At 47.3% G+C, this 20,231-nt stretch overlaps 1 protein-coding gene across 2 annotated transcripts in view; it reads left to right on the forward strand.

Moving 5' to 3' along the window:
• The window catches only part of DAO (D-amino acid oxidase), a 137,075-nt gene that overhangs the window by 38,286 nt on the left and 78,558 nt on the right, over window positions 1-20,231 (forward strand). Inside the window, exon 1 of one of the 2 annotated variants that reach the window (XM_075341713.1) lies at window positions 8,768-8,867. The exons of the other annotated variant lie outside the window; for it this stretch is intronic. The gene's annotated coding sequence lies outside the window, so the exon portion shown is untranslated. Of the gene's footprint in view, window positions 1-8,767; window positions 8,868-20,231 lie in introns of those variants that run through there. 2 annotated transcript variants of the gene reach the window in all.

Here is a 20,231-nt window from a genome sequence, read left to right on the forward strand (position 1 = left end):
GTAGAAGGTGGGTATCACTGGGAACCCTGGCAGGAGGCCATCCAGCACCTTTCTTGGGATGATGCCCTGGTCACAAAGAAAAAACTCAAAGACTGTTGTTACTCGACACAATGGGTCATCCAGGGGGATCAAGCAAGTCTTTGTGAACCATGGCGAGAAGGTATAGTGTGTGTCTACAGGGATATCCAGTAAGTAACCCATCAAAAATAGATTGTGGAATAATGTTTTTTCAAAAGCCATACAACCAAATATCAAACAATTTATTTTTGACACATGAGGTCTGTTTTTTGTCAAGTTTTCTATAGCACAAATGGTTGTTTAGCTGTCAAAAGGCCTCTTTCTCATACTTGCTAGTAGGCCAGATCACCACGTTGCCACCTTTATCAGACTGTTTGATTACCACATTCATGTCACGTAATTCATTCAATGCATGTCTTTGCTTTGGATTCAAATTATCATGTGAATGAGACATAGGCAGTAGCCTCAAGTCTTGGATTAATAACTTGGTAAACATCTCCACTGGATGACAGGCTGACAAAGGTGGGAAAGCGGTTGATCTTTACCTAACAAGTGATGGAAATTTGGAATCAGATGTTCCCTCTTGTTCTGCAAGTAGAGATTCAAACACTAATAGGGTTTCACGTTCATCTCCTATGAAGGCCATGAGGGCATCTGTGTCCTTTTTGACACAATACCTTTGTAAAATTAATTTGTGGCTAAATAAATGTACATCTTTTATAGCTGTAAAGCTATAAAATTTAGCCTCTGGGGAGAAGGTCAGGTGTAATACACCTGAACGTCAGTAAGCACTCTATTATACAGGTTAATTACCTTTAGGTCTTTCTTGTCTCCTTTGTTGGTATCCTTCGATGATTTGGTATGTTTTCACTTTGTGGCCCCCTTCACATGTCCGTGAAAAACACATGCGTGTGTTACGTGCCATTTTTCGGGTCCGTGTTCCGTTTTTTTGTCCGTTTTTCTGGTATGTGTGACATTTGTGTGATTGTGTATGCTAGCCGTGTGTGCGTATGGAATGTCCGTGTGTGCATGAGATACGTAAGTGTAATGTCCGTGTGTTGTCCGTGTGAAATGTTCCGTGTATGATGCACAATGACATTGCTATATGCCCGCTGACAGCAGACAGACAGCGTTGCACGATGATAATGAACTCGGGTGAACTTCACCCGACTTCATTGTCATTCCGCGGCTCTGTCTGTGTCGCGTACTGATTAGCGGTCACCCGTGAAGGACTCACCGGTGACCGCTAATCCCCTGAGTGACTGAATTGAGCAGCGCGATTAGCGCTGCTGTCACTCAGGTTACCCGTGGCCAGCTGGAGTCCTCCACCCGACACCGCAACTCACTTGTGACTTCATCGCTGTCACTCGGGTGACTTGCTGACACAGTTGGAGGATCCAGCGGTGGCCGCGAGTAACATCATCGCTGATCGCGCTTCTCACCTCAGTTGCTGCGTGGAGCTGACAGGAGCGGCGGTTTTCTACTGCCGCTCCTGTCACCTTCATATAGCAGAGCTGAAAGCGTCGCGGGATCTCCGTGGATTACACCGGAGCTAGAGCGGTTTTCGGGGCTTACTAAAGTGGTGAACGAGGGTGGTTTTTTTTGTTTATTATTTCAAATAAAGGATTTTTCGTTGTGTGTGCTTATTTTCTTTAACTTACAGGTTAATCATGGAAGGTATCTCGGGGAGACGCCTGTCATAATTAATCTTGGACTTAGTGGCAGCTATGGGCTGCTGCCATTAACTCCTTATTACCCCGATTGCCAACGCACCAGGGCAAATCGGGATGAGCCGGGTACAGTCCCGGGACTGTCGCATCTAATGGATGCGGCAATTCCGGGCGGCTGCTGGACGTGGAGCTCCCCATCCTGAGAATACCAACCTTCAGCCGTTTGGCTTTACCCTGGCTGGTATCTAAATTGGGGGGAACCGCACGTTGTTTTTTTTTAATTATTTATTTTTTTTTACTGCTCGATATTGACACGCCCACCGGCGGCTGTGATTGGTTGCAGTGAGACAGCTGTCACTCAGCGTCGGGGCGTGTCTCACTGCAACCAATCATAGGCGCCGGTGGGCGGGGAAAGCAGGGAATACGAGATTGAATAATGAGCGGCCGGCTTTTTCAAAATAGTAAAAGCCGCCGGAGTTTTTTTTTAACAGCTGTACAGAGCTGCGCCGGTGATCGGGGAACGGTGAGTATGAGAGAGGGGTGAGACTGACCGACGGACTGAGAGAGGGATAGACAAGAGAGAGAGACCGACCGACGGACTGAGGGAGATTGACTGACATACACAGAAAAAAAAGATTGTCCGACATCGCCTCAAAAAAGCACAAAACGTACATGGACCAAACGGAAATGCATCCGTGTCATGTACGTGTGCTCACGGACCCATAGACTTTCATTGGGTGCGTGTGTGCGTGTTCCGTGCAGAAAACGGACATGCATCCGTGTTTTACGGACAAACAAACGTATCACGCACACGGACACACGCACCTTTATGGAAAAACGCACGTGTAACTTCATACATTGAATAACATTGGAGTTCGTGTGTCCATGTCTCCGGTACATACGGAAACGGACCTAACACGTACCGGAGACACAGACGTGTGAAGGGGGCCTGTAGTGGTATTGCGAGTTTCCATCCTTGTATTAATTCTTAGGCCTTGATCTTCCATAGTGTACTTGATATTTACTTGAAGGCCGAGTGGTGGACGACCTTCACCAGAGAAATCTGAGACAAGTCTTTTCCAAAAAGATCAATGGCACCCCAGGATAATTTATGTTTCAAATCAGTATCCAATACCTCAATTTCTTTTTCAAACTCTTCAAGATTTCGCTTGTCCAAGCCATTCAAGAGTTCTAATATTGTGCGTGAACATGTATGAGGGAAACACTTGTATACGTAGACCTCAAGGGAAGATATATTTCCTTAAGTATTGCTCCAAAAAGGCTTTGATCCACTATATCCTGGTGCATCTATGTAAAAGGTTTTTTAACCTAATCTGTGATTATTAACCCTGCGGTGAGGGAAGGGATGTCACAGCGCACACATCACTGTCAAATACTTTAGAAAGTTATGGAACCCAATTCAAATCACGGCTGCAGTAATCCATTTATCTATATATATAATTGCCTTATTCTGTCTGTCTGTCTGTTTGTCTGTCTGTCTTGCTCCAAAATTGTGTCCTTACGGTGACACAAAGCTGATTGGCCGCTGGGCTCGCCATGGCCCCGCCCCCCCGCACGGATTGGCTGCTCGCCCAGGCTCCGCCTGCACACGGATTGGCCAGCCGCTCGCCCAGGCTCCACCCCCCCACACGGATTGGCCTCTCGCCCCGGCACCCTGCACGCATTGGCAACTCGGCCACGCCCCGCCCCCTCACGCAATGCACGCTCGCTCTGGCCCCGCCCCCCGTATGCATTCCCCGAACCGACACGGAGCCACGACTCCCAGGTGAGTACTGTACCCCCGGGAGCCCACATCAGCGTACGCCGCCAACCCAGCCGACACATACCCTCGCATTGCTGGGGTTGCCGCCGTATGCTGGTGTGGGCTCCCATGCGAGCGGGGGACGGGATACGCTGGTAACCATGGTAGCATAGTTACCAGCGCATCAAGGTCCTGCAGCGGCGGAACATACACACGCACACACATCAGATCACACTCACTCTCACACACACATCACATCGCATCCACACACTCACAACATCCTGGGATATTGCTTGCTTCTCGGCGGCGATACTGTGGAGTGACCTTCCAGGACCTGCCGGAGGATCACATGGCCAGAAGCATGTGGTATCTCCGGATGTTGTGAGTGTGAGCGCGTATGTGCGATATCGTCAGTGTGTGTGTGAGTGTATGCGATCGGATGTGTGTGAGTGTGTTCTGATGTGTGAGTGTGTGTGTGTGAGTGTATGCGATCGGATCTGTGAGTGTCGGCAGAGGAGCACGGCGTGCTGGGGGAGGCTGGGAGGAGAAAGGCTGGGAGGGGGAGGCTGATGCTGGGGGAGGCTGGGAGGAGAGAGGCTGATGCTGGGGTAGGCTGGGAGGCGAGAGGCTGATGCTGGGGGAGGCTGGGAGGGGGAGGCTGATGCTGGGGGAGGCTGGGAGGGGGAGGCTGATGCTGGGGGAGGCTGGGAGGAGGGAGGCTGGGAGGGGGAGGGGGGAGGCTGAGAGAAGAGAGGCTGATGCTGGGGGAGGCTGAGGCTGGGAGGAGAGAGGCTGATGCTGGGAGGAGAGAGGCTGATGCTGGGAGGAGAGAGGCTGATGCTGGTGCAGCATGGGGGATGGAGCACGATGAGGGGTGCGCAGCATGGGGGATGGAGCACGAAGGGGAGTGCGCAGCATGGGGGATGGAGCACGTTTGGGAGTGCGCAGCATGGCGGATGGAGCACATTTGGGAGTGCGCAGCATGGCGGATGGACCACGTTTGGGAGTGCGCAGCATGGCGGATGGAGCACGTTTGGGAGTGCGCAGCATGGCGGATGGAGCACGTTTGGGAATGCGCAGCATGGCGGATGGACCATGTTTGGGAGTGCGCAGCATGGCGGATGGAGCACGTTTGGGAGTGCGCAGCATGGCGGATGGAGCACGTTTGGGAGTGCGCAGCATGGCGGATGGAGCACGATGGGGGGTGCGCAGCATGGGGGATGGAGCACGATGGGAGGTGCACACCTTCCCTCAACACACACACACACACACAACACACCACACACACACTGGGAACCACAAACACCGCCCTACACAGACACACCCACACACAGACAACGCTGCACACACAACACCCAACACACAAACACCACGGCATACATAAATATACGCACATACCACGCAACACACACACATTGCACAAAACATACCTCCCCCAAAACACACCACACTCACACAAACCGCGCAACACACACACAACGCTACAGACACACAGCGCTCCACAAACAACGCAACACACGCAACACACATACAACACCGCTCTCACCCCCCGCCACACCCAGACAACACCCAGAACATGTACAGCGCCCTACACAAACACTTGGTAACTACGGACAACAACATCTATATATATATATATATATATATATATATATATATAACAAAAATCATACATTAACTACACAATACGAAAATTCTAGAATACCCGATGCGTAGAATCGGGCCACCTTCTAGTGGGCCTATATTCACCAAAAACAAAACAATAAGTAACCAATACTGCACATGAAAGCCCTTAAAAGGGTGGCTCACCCACATTTTTTTATTTTCTAAATCGATATTATATTGAGAAACAAAGTTTCTCTCAAATACCTTATGTTGGCAATAGTGCCTGTGAGAGGCGCTATTGCAGACCGGCTGTTTCCCTCGCCTGACCCCCGAGCTCCGTGACTTCGGGGATACGGTGACGTCACATCAAGTTCTTGATCACGTGACATAACCGCGGTAGCTGCAGTCTTCCTACTGTTTCTCAATATAATATCGATCTAGAAAATAAAAAATATGGGTGAACCACCCCTTTAATGCTAATAGGTATCATGGTGTCCCAACAAAAACAAAATACTTATATGTGACTCCCAAAATAGTACTAGATAATAGATGACTAAAAATTACAAATAAACATAAAATTTATTGATCAAATTTCATTCCCCACACACAAGATAAGAGAAAAAGACCCCGTTAAGAAACAAGAAAAAGCAGTGTGGACAATGGTGTGTCAAATTATGGCATCAAGTGTACATTAAAGATACATAATAGTTTTAAAAGTTATAGTACAAAAAAGGGAGTTACAATGCTTGCACAAGCAAAAAAATCATAATAATTATATGGACAGAAATCCACAGAAAATAGTAATAACCAATGAAACACTATTCAAATAGTAGGAGATATATCAATGACAGCGGGATTCTAATCCAAAAGATGAACAAATAAATATTAAAAAAAAACCAGCAATAAATAGATCTGATATAGTGTAACATAGCAATGACAGAATTACCCACCAGAGTGAGCCATAATAAATGTACAAATAAATAGACCATATTCCCCAGTGCCCTGAAACGTGTTTCCCCTACAGCTTCATCAGAGGGCACTGGGGCAGTGTCCTTGGTCACTTTCTATAGCAGGGGTCAGGAACCTTTTTGGCTAAGAGAGCCGTAAACGCCACATATTTTGAAATATAATTCCGCGAGAGCCGTACAATATGTTTAAAGGGCCATTGACAGATCAATCGCTCCAATGTTCACTTAGTACAGCAAGGAATGCTCCTCCCTGCTGTATAAAGCCACAATTGGACTGAAACAATGGTAATTAGCAGTAAAAAAATCAAATAAATAACTTACATTGTGAACTTGCGATGCATGACATCAGTCCAGCAGTCTGGCTTCTTCTTTTTCCTGCGCATGACTGGAAGCTGGCATTCTTCCCACCTGATGTTGAGAGAATGCCAGCTTTGAGGCATTCGCAGAAGAAAGAAGCTGGAATATTGGACATGTCACACAACGCATTGTCAGTTATGTCAATTATCTATTTTATTATTTTACAACGAATTATTGTTTAGGTCCAGCGGTGGCTTAGTGCAGCAGAGAGGAACACTCCTTTGTGTACTAAGTGACCGCTGGAGCAATTGTATCTGTCAGTGGCCCAGACACCCTGCTTCCCATACAGCCTGCACCCCCCATATCACACACACACACTGCTCCCCATACAGCCTGCACCCCCCATATCCCACACACTACACCCCCATATGTCGCATACCCTGCTCCCCATACAGCCTGCACCCCCATATCACACACACTACACCCCCATATCTCACACACCCTGCTTCCCATACAGCCTACACCCCCATATCTCTCACACCCTGCTTCCCATACAGCCTGCACCCCCCATATCACACACACACACACACTGCTCCCCATACGGCCTGCACCCCCCATATCCCACACACACACACACTGCTTCCCATACAGCCTGCACCCCCCAGATCTCACACACTACACCCCCATATGTCACATACCCTGCTTCCCATACAGCCTGCACCCCCCATATCATACACAATACACCCCCATATCTCACACACCCTGCTCACATATCTCACCCTGCCTGTACCCCAACTTACCCCTCTCAAACACTCTGCACCCCTTCACATGCTTCTGTCACAGTCTGCAGCCCTCATATGCCCCTCACCCTGCAGCCCCCCTCACCCTCATGTCCCCTCTTTTCTTATTACCAGTCATGTGTCCACATCTCCTTCAGGATTCAGTTCTCTTGCTTTCTGCCCGCCATCCTGTGTCTCCTCCCACACAGTCACATGGGCGTGACATCATCGCAGGTCCTGCAGGATGGAGATTCCGTCTGCTGTGCAGGTCAGGACTAGCACTCCTGCAGCTCAGACATGGCTGGTGGCCTCTCCAGGTCAGGGGCCCCTCTACTGACACTGGGCTCCCCTGACTCACAGTTCGGCCACTACACAGCAGCACTACACATAGACGCAGAGCGGCTGCCGGGCCCCTATGTGTACTAGTGCCGCTGTGTAGTGGCCGGCCTGTGAGTCAGGGGAGCCCAGTGTCAGTAGAGGGGCAGCTCACTTCTCCTCGGCGCATCGTCCATTGCTGTCGCTCGCTGACCTCTCAGCAGGCGCGCAGTGATGACGTCACCACGCTCGCTGCAGATCTGTCAGAACTTGAAGAACGCCGACAGTCACAGCGGGGAGAATAAGAGAGAGAGCGCGCCGCTCACTCTCTCATCATTGCTCTCAATTGTATCGGCACCTGCGATGCCGATGCAATTGAAAGCTCGATCCTCGGCGGGGGGTGGTGACAGCGCGGCCACCGGGCCCCCCTGAGTAGCGGTGCGCCACTCCTGCCACCGCGAGTGGGCCCCCCCGGCAGCTGACCGGGTTTGCCGGGTGCTGGCGCCGGCCCTGATCCTTCCCATAGACAGGTAGGAGCCCTGTCTGCGAGCCAGATACGGCCATCAAAAGAGCCATATCTGGCTCGCGAGCCATAGGTTCCCGACCCCTGTTCTATAGCATATGTGTCCGATTGGCCACCTGTGTCCATATGGGAGCATGTTAACCACCCATCACTATATCACTATATCACTAGCCATGGCTAGTCCAATGCTGACAAATCATTGTTTGAATTGATATTTAAATAAGTCTGTAGATCTGAGGGCTCTGTCACTCCAGCTCTATTACCTACTCAGTTCCGTCTCCTCTTTGACTGACTACTCCTTTTCTTGAAGTCACACAGCATAAAGGCTGTCAATCAAGCAAGTAAATGTAGAGGAATAGAGCTGGAGTGACAGAGGCTTCAGATCTACATATAGCTCTTCAGGCTCATTTGCATATCAATACAAATGCTGATTTCTCACTGGCCATGTAATGGTATTTCTGGATATTTCTTTGAAAGATCTACATGTGCATATAAATAGTTTGGGGGGTTAAATCCAGCTGACAGATTCCCTTTAATTAAACATTGTTGCAGAACAAGTACTGCCCTCCATGGCAACAGTATTTCTTAATGGCAGTGGCCTCTTTGAGCAGCATAGTGTGCCCTGGTACTATAAAGAGAACATAATGCCTTAACTAAAGGAAGAAAATTGACAAAAGGCATCCTATAAGTAGAGATATTAAAAAGCTGTTTACTTCTGAGAGAATGTGCTGTGCACTCTACAAGACGGAGAAGCATGTCTGGCACTCAGTTAGTTAACAGAACTTTTCTTAGTAAGGAGGATTTTATTGGTTGGCTGGTCTGTCATTCTTCTAGCTGCAGCCTATCCCTTCCTATAGAGACAGTGAGTGTCACTAGTAATCTTACACCAGCACGTCCTCTCCTGACTGTTAAAGGAACACGAATAAATGAGTAAGTAACTCTGATGTTACATTTTTTGCTCTGTTTTGTTATATCATTAGTTTTTTACTCTCTTCCTAACCAACTAGTTAACCAGTGTTGTCTGTGCAAATTAACTTGTGCTGTGCCGAGTGGAGAAGGAGAACGCTCGATGACATATCATAATCAGACCGGTTTACTCTACATTGCGCTTTTGCTGATTAGACTTTGTTACTATTTTTAAAGTTTTCGCTTCCTTTTCTGAGAACTTTAAACCGTCCCTAATCAACAAATAGGTGCGTTCTTATGTTTTCTTAAAATCACATAGGGTTTTCCGTGTGTTCTCCAGCTTCCTCCCACACTCCTACTTGAAAAGGACCATGGTGCAGAGTGAGAAACAACACTAGGAAGGATATTCAGCACTACACCTCAGGGAACCAACCAGCATATAAAGCACAGGCAGCGCCATACTGGTGCTAGGATGGCGAATAAAATCAGACCTTCAGTTTAGAGATTGGATGTTTCTTTGCAGAAAGAAAAATTTTATCAAAGGTCCAGAAATTAATACGTTGGTTAATTGATATGTGCAGCGGGGTGGGACTATGTGAGTAGGGTCTTGCGCTAATATTCCTCCCCTGTGCGCTATGCTGGCCTCTATGTAACTTTCTTTCCCCCGTTGACGCCATTATACTTATGGCCAGCGCATGCGCAGTAGAGTCTAGAAATATTTAAGGAACTCTTCAATAAAATGGTGTCAGGGTCAGTGCCTGTGCATACCACAGTCCCGAGCCACATAGTCCCGTCCCGATGCACACGTCACTGAACCAATGCACTCACTTCTGGACCTTTGATAACATTTTTTTTTCTGCAATCAAGGATCCAATCTCTAAATTGAAGGTATGACTTGATTAATCATCCTAGCGCCAGTATACCACTGTCTGTACTTTACATGTGAAAATCCTGCTGGTTGGTTCCTTTTAAGAAATCTCACATTAATTGATTTATAGATAAATTTAAAAAATGCATATATAAACACAGGCTGGGATGTGGAAATATTAAAAATAACTTTAGTGTATCCAGTTTTAAAAGGGTTTTCCCTCAGATAAAAAAATTATTGGCCATCTAGCCAAAATACTAAATAAGCCTCTTAAAGGGGTTGTCTGATTTTTAGACAGCCCCTTCTCATTTCCCATGCTCATACTTACCTCCAGTGTTAGCTAGCAGGGAGCCTGGGGCCGGGCTCGGTGATGTCAGGTCAACTGGAAGTCTATTAATCTTTTTACAAAAAGCCCTCCAGAATTTTGAGATGAACTGCGTTCCTCTGTCAGAAACAATAGTCTCGGGAACCCCGTGTAACCGCACAATATGCCTAATGAACAACCTGCTAAGAGTTTCAGAATTAGGTAATCCGGACAATGGAACAAAATGACACTGTTTACTGAATCTATCCCCTATTACCCAGATACAAGTCTTCCCTTCCGAATGTGGGAGGTCAGTGATGAACTCCATGGAGAGATGGGTCCAAGGACTTTCTGGAATAGGTAAGGATTGGAGAAATCCAGTGGGATGGGTACAGGGTGTCTTGGCTCGAGCACAAGTTTCACAGGCCAGTACATATTCCTTACAGTCCTTTGCTACTGTTGGCCACCAAAAGTTGCTAGTTAAAAGTCGGAGGGTATTGCCTATACCAGGTAACCTGCAAGGACAGAATTATGGGACTCCTGAAGTACTCGTAGATGAAGTGGGGGAGTGACAAACAATTTACGGTCAGGAGTGGTTTCAGGGGACTGGTCTTGGGCATCACTGATTTGTTCTATCAAATCTATGGATACCGATGGTACAACAATGCCCTTAGCTAAAATAGGGACTGGTTCGATGTTTTCTGACTGAGAGGGACAGAAGCTACTGGAAAGTGCATCAGCTCTTGTGTTCTTGTTACCGGGCCAGAACGTTACCACAAAATCAAATCTGGAGAAGAACAATGCCCACCTAGCTTGCCTAGGATTGAGTCTCTTAGCAGATTCCAGATAAGTGAGGTTCTTATGGTCTGTGATGACTGTGACCTTATGTTTGGCGCCCTAGAGGAAGTGGCGCCATTCCTCGAAGGCTCATTTAATGGCCATCAGCTCACGATTACCAATATCATAGTTTCTCTCGGAGGGAGAAAATTTGCGGGAAAAGAAGGCACAAGGACGATGTTGAGTGAGAGACGGAGTACCCTGTGATAGCACCATCCCCACTCCAACCTCGGATGCATCGACTTCTACAATAAATGGACGCTTGAGGTCAGGCTGAACCAGAATAGGGTCTGAGGAGAAACATTCTTTTAATTTTGAGAAGGCATGGATCGCCTCTGGCTTTCAATTAACCACATCAGCGCCCTTTTTAGTCAAATCTGTGAGGAGTTTGGCAATCTTGGAAAAATCCCTAATAAATTTGCGATAATAATTTGCAAACCCAAGGAAACACTGCAAGGTTTTCAAGGACTTGGGTTGCACCCACTCCTTAATCGGCTGTAGGTTACAGGGATCCATGCGGAAGCCTTCTGCAGACAATATATAACCCAGGAAATTAACCTCATCAACAAAAAAACAAACAAAAAACACATTTTTCATACTTAGCAAACAGGGAGTTCTCCCTGAGTCTGTGGAGTACAGTGCGGACATGTTTAACATGTGACTTAGCATCAGGAGAATAAATCAGGATGTCATCCAGATAGACCACCATATAGTGACCACAGACATCTCTGAAAAGGTCATTAACAAAGTTCTGAAAGACAGCCGGCGCATTACTTAACCCAAAAGACATTACCAGGTACTCATAGTGTCCCTCTGGAGTGTTAAATGCCGTTTTCCACTCATCTCCTCTGATGCAGATTAGGTTATATGCACCCCTGAGATCCAGCTTTGTGGAGCACCGGGCTCCTGTAAGCTGGTTAAAGAGATTGTGGATGAGTGGCAGAGGGTACTGATTCTTTACAGTAATAGCGTTAAGTTCATGGTAGTCAATACAAGGTCTGAGGCCACCATCTTTTTTCTCCACAAAAAAGAATCCAGCGCCAGGATGGTCTGATAAACCCTTTCTGCAGACTGTCTGCTATATAATCTTTCATGGCCTGACGTTTTGGACCAGAAAGATTATAAATCCTACCCTTGGGGAGTCGGGAATTGGGGACCAAATCTATGGGGCAGTCATAATCTCTGTGTGGAGATAATTTTTCAGTTAGAAACAAAAACCACATCAGCAAAATCCCTGGATGCATCAGGTATGAGAACAGGTTCAGCTCTAGTCAGGTTCACAGATAAAGACATACATGTCTCCTGACACTCAGGGCTCCAGCGTACAATCTCACCCTGGTGCCAGTCTATGACCGGGTTATGTTTGCGCAGCCATGGCATACTAAATACCACTGCTGCCGTCAGGTTCTCAAGAACAAAAAATGACACTGATTCTACATGCAAAGCTCCAACAAGCATGGAAATCTCTGGGGTTACAAAGTTAACCACACCCTGAGTGAGAGGGGTATTATCAATTGCAGAGATTTTAATGGGAGAGTTCAGTCTCAGTAAAGGCAAACCCAGCTCTTTTGCTACATCACAGTTTATGAAGTTGGCTGCAAAACCACAATCAACAAAGGCCTGCAGCCACACAGATTTTCCCTGGTGAGACAATGAGACAGGTAACATTAACTTTATAGGGTCTGCAGGGAGTACCTGGGCACCTGAGTGAGTATCCTGGGGCTCAATCTGGTGCTGTTGCTGCTCTGGAAGTGATTGTCTCTGAGATCCAGGCTCTCCATGATGGGCTCCACAACGTGATCTGCTCCCTTGACGTCGACGGGACTCTGGACATGATGAGGGAGGTGCTGCAGGAGCTTGAACTTAGGCAGACTGGAGCTCTTGCACTTGGTTGAACCAAGTGCAAGTTACTTCCTTGAACCAAGCCAGACAGGGTCAGTATCTGGTCTATTAAAGATTGGAGAGGTTTCCATTTTTTTTTTTGTTAGTGGGCCAGAGTTAATGTAACGCCTGCCTAGAGCCACAGACTCAGACTGGATGCAAGGGGAGTCTAGAGAAAAGCCGCTCACAAAGCAGGACCCCGAGAACTCCGCAACCCTTTAACCCCTATACAGGGATTTGGAATTACACAGAGCCCCAGAGATCACTACCTGTGGTAGACTGTAATCCATGGTGGTCAGGCAGGGTCAAAAAAACAGGAAATGCAATACAGTGACAGAATCGGCAGGCAAGGCATAGTGAGGAGGCAAAGCAGAGGTCAAATCCGGAACTGGCAGCAAGGTACAAAAACGACAGGCAAGAGGGTAGTTAAAAAACAAGGGTCAGCGCACAGGAATCAAAATACAAACAGCACATGAACCAGGAGTACAGAACTATCTCTGGCAGTGGTCACATGACAGGAGGGGGAATAAGAAAGGTGGGGTGTCTTCCAATTGGCTGCAGGTGAATGATGGCAACTTCAGCTGGAAGACACACGCCACCTACAGTCAGCCAGTGGTACTACAGGTTCTAGGAAAACTCAGCCTAGTGGATTAGGGATGGGCAGTCCGGCTCTTTTTGGTTATCCGGTTCCCATGGCTCCGCTCACCAAAAAGAGCCGGATCTTTCAGATCGTTCTCGGCTCCTTATTAAATGTGTGTTTACCCCAGGTGAACACATATTTAAGATTATAGTGACGCCGCTGAAACCCCGCCCACCCACAGCTAAACCCCGCCCACTTACAAGTGACCAATTAGATTGTTGAGTAGGTGGAGTTTAGCCGCGGGTGGGCGGCATTTCAGTGGCGAAAAGAGACGTTTAGAGATTTTATTGGCTCACGCTAGTGATCCGGCTCCTGTCAGCCACTGCAGGGAGCCGGATCTTTGTGTCGGATCGTTCACGACCGACACATCACTATAGTGGATGAGTGGAGCCTGTGCTCAGCAGAGCCACGGGCACCGACTCCTCTCCCATCACCAGCACTATCCATGGTTGGAACACTGCGTCATCAGGCGATCGGAGCAGAAGTCGCAGGAGCGGACTCCGGTGGGGACATGACAGTGTCACTGCGTGGGGATGAGCGGACCACAGTAGCGCTGCTCAGAGGCAGAATTGGCTGAACAAGGTATTTAGAAAAAGCTTTCCGTATCAGTTTTACAGGGATGTAGCCATTATTGCAGAGAAGTGAACCACCCCTTTCATCCTAGCCAGTCTCGTAAGGGTTGAGCCTAGTATGTATGAGCTCCTTCCAGGTTAGTGGGCGTGACTGGTTTGGGTGGTGGACATGGCGATGTTTCCTCCGGTCCAATGTAATCATGCAAGGGGGGAGTTTGCTCCTCCTGCCTCCCTCTCCATTTGGGGGTTTTACCCCCAGACCCCGCTTCTATTATAAACAACTCCATGACCAATAATGTTTATTCCGACTGTAAACGTAAACGTTGTACTGCATTTACAACATTTGAAATTATGCCATACCTGGATACACTAGCATCTACCATACTGTAAGTAGATTAGTACCACCGCTGGGCCCAGGTCACTGTCTCCAGAGGCAGTACTCCTATTTTGTGACTGTTCCTGCCTGACTCTCTGTTGAGTGTCGATGCTGTGCAGAGCCACCCACGAGCAGTAGCAACTACCAATTGCTGCAGCTCGCTTGTCTGCCACCAAGTCCAAAGCTCCTCTATCTGGCTGAAAAGCTATGTCGGCCAGGGGGCGTGTTGTGCATATGAAAATTGAGCCAGAGATAGGAGCAACAGAGCAGGAGTAGCTCCTCCTAGGACTCTGTACACGCCGGTGCTGAGTTTCAGACGCTGACAGTCTAAGGCCATGTGCCCACGGGACGCTCGTACCTGCGGATATATTCGCAGGTACGGCCGCATGTTTCCCGCAGCTGCCCGCCGGCATCCGCAGCTATTTTTAGCTGCGAGTTTCCAGCGGAATAGCTGCGGGAAACATGCAGAGTTTCACGCGATTTACCTGCGGACGTCCCGGCCTCTATCTCCATAGCAGAGGGCCGGGATCTCCGCAAGTAAATCCGCATGAAAAATTGACATGCAGTTAGGTGCGGCTGAGGGATCTCCGCAGGAGATTCCGCAGCCGCACTTTCCGCAGCGTGGACACAGACACTCCCCATGTCCCATAGGGTAACATGGGGAGTGCCTGTACATGCTAGAAACTGCGGATATATCTGGAAAATCCAGAAAAATCTGCAGGTTTTCCGCGGCAAACTCCGCAGCAAAAAGCTCCCGTGGGCACATGGCCTGACACTCTGCCTGAGATCAAAGTCAAAGCGCACGCACCGCAGGCAGCCGCTGCCAGGACCCCCTAGCTCACAAGTCTCATAGCAGTGGTGTGGCCTGCCTCTATTGGCAGTACATGACTGCCCAGGGGCACAGTATAAACATAATGTGGACTAGGCCTCAGTGACAACACTATGGTTGACTGTAGTGGCTCGTGCATGTCACATTCATCTTGAAGGTGGGTAAGCATATGCAGCAGAAATTTCTGAAAGTAAATCAATTGAAAAAGTTATTATTTTACTATTTTAGGTTTATTATCTCTAGATAATGCCTTAAATTGTAACCTGACAGACTGATGGTTATGCAACAAGTGATTCTGCCAATAAGAATACAGGTTATACGTGCTAGAACAAATGAGGAAAAGATTTAAATTCTTATTCAAATCTGCACAATCTGGATTTTTATTTGGATTTAACTACAGATTTCACTCTACTGTATGTAACCTAAGGCAGAAATCTACAGTGATTTTTTTTTTTCCTATATTGTTTTAAAGGCATAATCTGTCAGCAGGTTTTTGCTACCTCATCTGAGAGCAGCATAAAGTAGGCAAAGAGATCTGAATCCAATTATGTATCACTAAGACTACTGGCTGCAGCCGTTCTGACAGCAAAAGATTTTAGATTTTGTATGTAGCAGAGCTCTGGGAGCTGCCTCCTCAAACCAGACTTTCAATATACATTTCCATAGACAAAAGCTGCTAATCACAGAGGGGGAGCAGTCGGACTAGAGCTCATGTACCTCTCAGACCCACACTAATGATAAAGCTAAGAAGCTTAAGGTAACATTGCAGGTAAACAAAAAACACACTTTGAGATAAGAGACGGCTGGCTGTAAACTGCATATTAACTCTTAGGGCGGCTTTGCACGTTGCAACATCGCACGTGCAATGTCGGTGGGGTCAAATCGAAAGTGACGCACATCCGGCGTCACTTTCGACATCGTTGTGTGTAAAGCCTAGATGATACGATTAACGAGCGCAAAAGCGTCGTTATTGTATCATCGCTGCAGGCTCCGACTTTTTCATAATTGCGATGCCGCGACAGGTACGATGTTGTTCCTCTCTCCTGCGGCAGGACACATCGCTGTGTATGAAGCCGCAGGAGCGAGGAACATCACTTTACCTGCCGCCGGCGGCTACGGAAGGAAGGAGGTGGGCGGGATGTTTACATCCTGCTCATCTCTGCCCCTCCGCGGCTATTGGCCGCCTGCCGTGTGACGTCGCTCTGACGCCGTACGACCCGCCCCCTTAGGAAGGAGGCGGGTCGCCGGCCAGAGCGACGGTCGCAGGGCAGGTGAGTGCATGTGAAGCTGGCGTAGCGATAATTTTCGCTACGCCAGCTATCACAAGATATCGTACCTGCGACGGGGGCGGGGACTATCGCGTGCAACATCGCAGCATCGACTTGCGATGTCGCAACGTGCAAAGCCCGCCTTACAGCATCCTGACTTCAGATTACATAGCAAATACATCCTGACAGAGTCTCTTTAGTGGGGCTTCAAACCATTTACTTGCATTACATTTTTGTCATTGGATTTTAGAGTAAATCTGCGGTGCATTTCCCAGTAATATAGCAGTTATACATTTTGTATCACACAATATATAACGTATTTCTGAGTTGCATAAATTTAATTGCTATGAATCTGTCAGGAAGATTAGGAAGCCAGCTACTTTCACGCATCCGGTTTTTGCTCTGCGGCACAATACGGCGCTCTGCAGAAAAACTGCAACCGTTTTTTTTGCCGCCGGTTGCGTTTTTTTTGCATAGACTTACATTAGTGCCATATTGTGCCGCATGGGCTTGCGTTCGGTCCGTTTTTTGGCGCATGTGGCAGATTTAGCCGATGCCGCGGCCGGATGGAACGTTGCCTGCAGCGTTTTTTGCTCCGGCAAAAAAAACGCATTGCGCCGCATCCGGCCGCTGCGGCGCATTTTTCAATGCATGCCTATGGACGCCGGATGCGGCGCGATGCGGAAAAACGCATCCGGCCGCCGCATGCGGTTTCTTCCACTGCGCATGCTCAGTAGCATGCCGCAACCGGAAAAACGGTCTGCATGTAAAAACGTATGCAAAGGATGCGGTGTTTTCGCCGCATCCGTTGCATAGGTTTCACAGCCAGATTGAGCCGCACTGCTCAAACCGGATGTGTGAAAGTAGCCTAAGCTAGACTTTTGTAATGTCAACTGGATTTCTAGTCTGAAATAGGTGAAACACAAAAGAATAAAGAGTAGAGATGATCTGTCACTGGCATTCTGGTCTTACTAAGATAGACTTGTTCGTACAATGTACTGACATTGCTGTATGTTTGGATAGATCACAACATTTCATTTGATTAATGCTCAAACCACACCTTTGTAATTAAAGGATAGGTTATCAAACATGTACAAATGGACTGCATTGATTAATTTATGGAAAGTTACTTATGCCTCATCGCTAACAAATACAACACAAAGAGACATAGTATATGACAGATATTGTAGATATCCAGATTCAAATTTTTGAAAGGGGTCCAGTACTTTTAAATTAATGGCCAATCCTTAGGGCAGGGTCACACGACCATAAATTCTCTCATCGAGATAATCAGGTCAATTATGCTAACGACACTCCTAGCTCTGATCTGAGTTTAATCAGTGTCAGCATAGTATGATCATATTCTCACAGATAAGAAGATGGAGAACAACATTTCTCCATCTTTTCCATTGTGTGAGAAATCGAACTGCACTCGGATGACATCGCACCCATAGACTTGAATGGGTGAGTGGCATAAGATTTCAGAGTGAAATTCTAGCTTGCTGTGAGTTTTTTTCACTGACACATTTTTTCAGTGAAAAAACCCCCGAACCTTAGCACTGCTCCATTGAATAACATTGGTCCAACTGCTATCCGATAAAAAATTGGATAGCACTTGTTTAATTAATACAGTGCTATGACCAAGCCCTTAGGATAAAGCGGGCTTTACACGCTGCGACATCGCTAGCCAATGCTAGCGATGGCGAGCGTGATAGCACCCGCCCCTATCATTATGCCGATATGTGGAGATCGCTGTCATAGCGTCACACGTACTTATCTGCTCAGCGACGTCGCTGTGACCGGCGAACCGCCTCCTTTCTAAGGGGCCAGTTAGCTCGGCGTCACAGCGACGTCACTAAGCGGCCGCCCAATCAAAGCGGAGGGGTGGAGATGAGCGGGACAAACATCCCGCCCACCTTCTTCCTTCCTCATTGCTGGCGTGTGGCAGGTAAGGAGAGGTTCCTCGTTCCTGGGACGTCACACGTAGCGATGTGTGCTGCCACAAGGACGAGGATCAACTTCGCCCTAGCGACAGCAGCGATAATTGGGGGAAGACCCCCATGTCAGCGAGGAGCGATTTTGGACATTTTTGCAACAATCCAAAATCGCTCCTAGGAGTCACACACAATGAGATCGCTACAGCGGCCGGATGTGCGTCACAAAATCCGTGACCCCAACGAGATCGCTGTAGCGAAATCGTTGGGTGTAAAGCCACCTTTAGGCATCAATACCTAATTGGTGGAGGTGAAATACCAGGCAGGTATTCCCAGAGATGGCACCAGCTGGATGTGACCAGTTGCTGAGCAGCATAGCCAAGCTAAGTCAACTGTGTATTGACCACAGCGTGGTACTGCAGATCCACTCCTATCTATTCCAATAACTTGGAAACAGGCAGCCAAAGAGGGATTTGTTAGCCTTCATCAGCTGCTTAACCCTGACACTTATCTCACTCATCATTGGATCTGCATAAGATTGGGCTAAATCTATTATTATTAAATAATGACCCAAACATATTCATACTGCTACTTACAGGGAATCTGTCACCAGGTTTTTGCCATCTCATCTGAGAGCAGCATAATGTAGAGACCCTGATTCCAGTGATGTATCACATAGTTAATCGGGTGCAGCAGTTGTGATAGAATCAGAGTTATCTCTGCTGTAGATGTAGGAAGGCTCAGAAAGGTAACCCCACCCACACCTCTGATTCACCCCATATCTGTATATCGACAGCTGATAATTATTGGTGGGGATGTGGTCAGACTAGGAGGCACAGGGAGGATAGTCTGGCAGTGATCTGCTGACAGTATCAGTATCTGCTGACAGAATACTGTATTGTCAACAACAACACACAACCTAATAAGTGACACATCTCTGAAATCAGTGTCTCAGCCCTTACCTCATGCTGCCTTAGATTACATAGTAAAAACCTGCTGACAAATTGCCTTTAACCCATTTTGATAGAGTTTCAGCAGACTGCAATTTGTCAGCTTCAGATCAGTAGCTAAAGGTTGATCATAAATTCTAAATGATATGTATAGCTCCAGAAAATAAGTCCTTTTTATTGCTGCAATGCATAAAAAAAAATATAATTGAATAAACTCTGTAGTCTTAATTTCTAAAAAAGAAATCTTCTTTTCATACAATTATCATGCAGACTTACTGTATACAATTGTGTGGTCTGATTCTTCACTATGGATGGCATATGGGGGGAGTTACAGAACTGGACATAGCTTAACTGCTCCAATGTCAGGGTGATGTATGTAAACATGAAACAAAGACAATTTTGACCTTTTATTGGAACATTCCCATCGATGCTGAATAAAAGGTTATTTTCATCAAACGCAGATTGGTAATATGCGCTACCTCTACCGGCTGAGATTCTGACTGCTGTGACCAATACTTAGATGGAAAGGGCCACAATGCTGTTTTGCAGTGTACCTGTTCTACGAGTCACATGAAACCTGTAGAAACACATAGGCTTGCTATCCTCATCTCTCACATCAAATTAAAACAACTCATGAGGCACATAACAGTTTATTATCTCTGGGAATTGCCCAGTATCTCAAAGCTTGCCATCCATTCCTGTTCAGTGGACAGTTCCTCTTCATCTGTATTCTACCTGCATTATAGGAGCTGGGACTTTATTTCATGTCAATGTTAGGTCAGTTTGTAACTTGACAAAATCAGAAACAGAGAAACAAAGATCCGCCGTCATTTCTTGTCATTTTCTCATCATCTCCACTGCTTTAGGCAGGTTACACTTGTCAACAGGCAGTGGACAGAAAGTGAGACATCCAGTGGTCAGTACATTGG

This window comes from Anomaloglossus baeobatrachus, chromosome 1 (genome assembly GCF_048569485.1).
Source record: "Anomaloglossus baeobatrachus isolate aAnoBae1 chromosome 1, aAnoBae1.hap1, whole genome shotgun sequence".
Taxonomy (NCBI): Eukaryota; Metazoa; Chordata; class Amphibia; order Anura; family Aromobatidae; genus Anomaloglossus; species Anomaloglossus baeobatrachus.